Below are 5,744 nucleotides of genomic sequence, written 5' to 3'. Positions count from 1 at the left end.
TGTGAATGCTAGCTAGCTAGCTATACACTACTAACTGTCAAAGCAACGAACGGCAGCAACAAAACCAACCTACTCTGCGGAAAGTCAGTCAAATAAACGACACTCTGGGATCTCCTATCCCGGAACACACTCAATCCCGCCGAGTGATTCACAAAACAAACCGAACCAATCAGGTGATTCGAAGCAGTTGAGTGCTTCAAACGTCACTGACGTGATTCAAACGTCACGAGTCACATGACCAAATCAAGCGTCGGCACAGTGGCTCGATACGATTGCTTCATGAGCTACCGCGCATGTGTTGAAGCCTCGGGTATCAGAGGACCATCACGACTGATCTGGTAAATGAATTTTCGGGTCTGAAACGGGTATTGAAAAACAAAAATCACATTTAGGTTTTCTAAACATTCCATGAATGTGAACCAGCGTCTCCACTGACAGTTGTATTAACTAAATGTACCACATTACACTAAGGAGGAATTTGACATGGTGCTTTGGTGCAAAACTGTGAGACATGCCATCGAAATGGTGTCATTAACGGCAAGTCAGTTGAGCAAAGCTGAGCCTCACAGGAGGTCACAGACTACCGTTGTCATCTAAAATTGGACGCGACAGGATTCGATTCGACGACCTTCGAGTCTTAAGCGCGCAGTATTAACCACTCGGCCACCGACAAGAAAAAGCCGTGAGCTGACACAAAGGGAGTACGTGAGCCATTACGTCACAGTCTGTGTCTGTCATTTGACTTCATGTTTCGAGCTGGATTTGTTCCACAGATTTACTTTTGTTCCAGTGAAAATTATCCATCAGCAGATAATTTGCACTGTAACAAAGGTAAATCTGCACCCAGTTAAAGACAAACATGAGTGGAGCTGTTGATGGCAGGACGTGGGACTGTGGAAGACACTGGTCTTCAGGTGGAGCTGAAGTGTCAGTGTGTGATCTACCGTCGCCTACAGAATCAGCAAAATTCGTGTGCTTCCAAAAGCGTGGTTAGTTTACGTGACTGATGTGTGATGAGATCCATAAAACTGCAGAAATAGAAAAAGCTCTCAAGCTGCAATCGTGATTGAAGCATTTTCAAAAAGTGATTGAGCTCCATTTCAGAAACAGTCAGAACCGCTGGATGTTTCCAAGTAAGTAAATACAGATTTTAAAAAAATAACTAAAATAAAGAATAAATCAAATTAGAAAAAAATTAAATGATATGTTTAGAAAAAAATGAGATACCCCAACCTCACAGGTTCGACCTACTACAGCGTTTCGTTTCCCGTTGCACCCGCCACCTACTCCTCCTCTGCTGCCGGGAGTTGGCCAGTCTTCCTCCACTTCATGCCACGTCCGTTGGTCATTAAGTGTCACTTACTTCATGATCGAATCGAGACACAGTAGGAAGTAGAAGTGTAGAGACAGTAGGAAAGTCGGAAGTAGTAGAAGTGTAGAAGTATCATGAAGCGTCACTTGTTTCATGCCACGTCCGTTGACATGAAGTGTCCCACTGGCACTTTATTTCAGTGATAATCGTGCTGATGCGGTGGGGAACTGACACTGCAGTAGGTCAAACCTGCTTACAAATTTAATGAAGCAATCCAGCTATATATATAGTCAACTGACCGGATGTTCGTCTAACTCATGGTGCTCACCAATTCTTTGGAGGCATTTCCATGTGTGACACAATCTCCCAGGAAAACCTGACCACTCCACGGTGGCTTGACATTTTTATTTGCTTTAGTTTTCGTGTGAGCAGCTGGATTCATTTAGTCTGAGGCTGACGCTTGGAATTGTGGGTAATGGTTTGTTGTTACGTTATGATCCGAGTCTCCAGGTGGATGGAACGTTAGCATAGACATGTGTGGAAGACAGCCAGCTTGTCTGGCAGCATCTCTGGCTGCTGTTGACCTTGTTTTTGGAGTAAGACACGGTAAGAAGATAAATACTTCTAACCAACTTTCAGTAGTTGGTCCAGACGCGTTAGCTAGCTAAGCGGCTGCGTTAGCTAGCTAAGCGGCTAAGTTAGCTAGCGGGCTAATTAGCACAGGTGGCTAACTTACCGCTGAACACCTGTGTTAGTTGCTGCCTCAGCTGTCCGTCATTGTTAAAATGAACTTCTCAACCTGTATTTCTCTGCTGTGTATTTTAGCTTTTAAAAAAGTTATTGTGCTTTAACCCGTTCAGCTGCACTAAAGTTCTGCCCCTTTGTTGGCGGGTTCTGGCCAAGGTTTTTTTCGCTGTTAAAAGGGTGTTTTCCTTGCCACTGACGCCTTGCGGCTTGCTCTGGGGGTCAGGCATATGGATTCCGTAAAGCATCTTGAGACAATTTGACTGTAATTGGTTCTATATAAATTAAATTGAATTGAATTGAAGTTTAACATTCAGCTGGTTTGAATTAAACCACGCTTAACTAAACATTGCGCAACATTACCTCTCTGAATCGCCATAATTTCATTAAATTCCTTCTCTTCCACTGCTCAAATTCAATCTAGTATATAAAGTGAGATTAATAGTGAATAAACTAACAGCCAGCCATTGTATTTTATAATTATTGCATGTAGGTTTTAGTAAAACATGAGTTGAAGCATCCTACTTGTGGATCTCGAACTGCACAAGCCGTTCATATTCAGGCACCTGACGAGTTAAACTCCTCTTTTTATGTGAGGTTGAAGCAAATAGTCTGAGTTAACAAAGAAAATAGTTTATAATTTGCGATACCTGTTATCTCTGACTGAGGCTTTAGTTTTTGTTGAGCCGATTCACACGTCGAAACTTTGTTCAGGAAGATTTCTCAGTAGCTCAGAGGACAGGCTGCTTTTGACACAACCTTCTAAGAGAATGTGTGTCAGTGCTTTCAGCAGAATTTAGAAACAACACTTCCTAAACAGATATTTTAAGGCTGTGAGGTTGAACATTTCAGAGTCTATCAGTGTGTTTGTTTGTGGTCTTTCTGTTTCTAGGTGGAAGCTGAATTAGTGAGGATGACTCCTGCTCCTGTCATCTCTAAGCTCCTCACACATCTTTACCTGCACGTGAGGAAAATCCCTCCTGTAGAATGCAGGTATGTTTGTCATTATTATAAAAAGATGTTGACTGGTGACCTGTCAGAAACCCATCATACAGAGTCAGCCAAAAATAATGTTAACACACTTCAGGAAAAGAAAAAAATTGCATAAATATTTTAACACCAAATTTATTTAGACATCATGAGATAAATAAAAGTTATCTTCGGCCTCTACAATTACCAGAGGTGCTCAAATGGAGGCCACTGGCTTCCAGACATTTCTGTTGTGTTGTAGACGTCACCCGCTGATGCTCCATTCATGAGGGTAATGCCATCTGTTGGGAAAACATGGTATAACAGGACACAGAGTTATGGTGATGTGATGAAAGTACTGATACAAATGAAACATTTATTTAAAAAAATCTTTTCCTGGTGTGTGCATGCATCATTTTGGCTGACTGAAATTAATGAGAACAAAACTGTCATTTAATTATTGCTCTGAAAGCTTCTTTAGTGAAAACCGACTGGTGTTCTGCTTTTAAACAAACTGCTGTTGAAGTCTGTGTTTTGAGGTTTAACCCCACAGTTTCTGAATGAACTGATAGTTGTTTTTTTCCCCTGATCAGTGTGGATGTTATAATTGATGGTAACATTTACCGATCACATAATCTGCATGGCAATATAACAGTATAACATTATGACCGCCTGTCTAATACTGTGTTGGTCCCTTTATGCTGCTAAAACTCCTCTGAGGATGTCCTGTGGGTTGCAGGGTGGGTCCTACCTAGACCAGGCTGATCCTGGACCATCGCACAGATGCTCAATCAGATCTGCATGTGGGGAGTGTGGAACCCAGGTGAACAGCTGAGCTCTGTCGTGTTCCTCGGACCACTCCTGAGCAGTTTTAGTTTGTCCTGCTGAGGGTGGCAGCTGGCATCAAGGACTGCTGTTGCCATGGAGACTGGGGGGTTGTTTGTCCTACAGTGTTCCGGTGGTGGTACGTGTCAAACATCCACATGAACGTCAAGGTTTCCCAGCAGAACGTTGCATTAGAACAAGATGATGGATGTTGTTGTCTTCAGCTGTCAGTGGTCAGAATGTTGTGGCTGATCGGTGGATCTGTCTGCCTTTACTCTGACATCCAGAGTTACACAAAAGTGTAGTATGTGTGCAATGCAGCAGAGATTTACTTTATTGTATGCAGTTTTCGTGGTCCCATCAGAGAAAATCATATCCATATTCCGTTTTTTTTTTTTTTTTATTAATTCCAGGTCTGGTTCAGTAAAGATTCTAATAATGACTACATCAGATAATTCTTTGTCGCAGCTGGAATTTTGCAGACTGAGAGATGGTTGAGAAGGTTTGCAGTTTTTTGGCAAAATATGTTAGAATAGAAGATCTTGATTGTTATTGTACATGAAATTATCTGCAAACCAGCAAAGTGCATCAATCTGAGGTATCTAAAAATAAATAAGTCAAGAAAAATGCTTCTAAAGCCAATAACAAGCAGAATATTTTGAGGGAATATTCTAAAAAGGAAAGAAAAGCTCCATTCTCACTCCTCTCAGGATGAACTGTCATTAAAATTGACTTTAAATTTCACTTCAACACGAGATCAAAACATTTACTTTCATTACTGATGTTGTCCAGTTTTTAAAAAGTTCATGCTACTTTTATCAAATGATGAAAGTGAATAAATTGTATTTCCGTGATCTGTGTTTGATTTCTGTCTTTTCTCCTGTCGTCCAGATGTTCAGAGGGAGATGATGCCACATCTGGTCCAGCCGATGGAAGGTCTTGAAGTTCTCTGTGGATGGTCCTCTCACTGGATTTAAGGTTCAGATGCTCAGGAACAAACTGAGGCGATTATTAAATGTTGCTACGAAGGTATCGCTGTTTTTCTTTGTGAATGCAAAGTGCTCCAACTGAAACTTGAATTAGAACTTGGAAGTAAATCCTTCCATCTGAAAGGATCTAGTTGCATTAATAACCTCAGAACGTTCTAATTTTTATTCCAGTCTTGGTTGGAAATAGAATCCCTGTATTGATTCAGGTAAAAACTGAACTTCACAGCATGTTGGAGCAAAACAAGCAGATGAAAAGTGTGATGGTGTTGGATTGTCAGACCGTAATGTTGCAGCTCAAAGCAGCTTTTCTATCTCACTTCATTCTGACATTCAGCTCTGAATCAACAGCAGATCCAGTTGATGGTGATCCATGCTGTGGAAGTGTCACGTCTCCTCATTTAAATACACTGTTTATTCACCAACACTTTATTTAATAAAAGTCCCATTTAGTTTTTATGAGGAATGTGATGTTTTAATTTCTCTGTGAATAACTGCAGTCTGGTGGAACAGCTGGAGTTGTAACATCTGTCCTGATATTGATCATGAAGTATTGATCAGAATACTTTTGGTTAGCTGTCATCCCCGAAGTTTTACATTAAAAAAATCTTTACTTGTGTTGTGAACTTTGGTAAGAAGCTGAAACTTTAGCGTTGCCATGGATACATGAGTGTTAAATTCAGTCCATGTTTCATTTTGGGGTGCATTCAGTCTGAGATATTAAGAATAAATAAATGTGGAAATGAACAGATTTTACTTTTATTTATTCCTACAGCTGTTGCAGTCAAAGTTCCAGAATGTGGAGGAATTTAGTCTCACAATCACAGACAATAAATATGTGAAAGTCGGGTTATTGTTGTTTATCAGCACAAAAAAAGATTAATGTCAGAAATATTCCAGTTAAGAAT

At 40.6% G+C, this 5,744-nt stretch overlaps 1 long non-coding RNA gene across 1 annotated transcript; it reads left to right on the top strand.

Annotated features, from left to right (window-relative positions):
- The first annotated feature begins 1,666 nt into the window (after window positions 1-1,666).
- LOC127530311 (uncharacterized) lies at window positions 1,667-5,416 on the top strand. The gene is made up of 3 exons (XR_007936863.1): window positions 1,667-1,918; window positions 2,949-3,049; window positions 4,742-5,416. It is a non-coding gene; the product is annotated as an uncharacterized LOC127530311 (long non-coding RNA).
- The last annotated feature ends 328 nt before the right edge of the window (window positions 5,417-5,744 follow it).

The sequence above is a fragment of the Acanthochromis polyacanthus genome, chromosome 16 (genome assembly GCF_021347895.1).
Source record: "Acanthochromis polyacanthus isolate Apoly-LR-REF ecotype Palm Island chromosome 16, KAUST_Apoly_ChrSc, whole genome shotgun sequence".
Classification (NCBI taxonomy): domain Eukaryota; kingdom Metazoa; phylum Chordata; class Actinopteri; family Pomacentridae; genus Acanthochromis; species Acanthochromis polyacanthus.
This window is presented reverse-complemented; position numbering and strand designations above follow the sequence as displayed.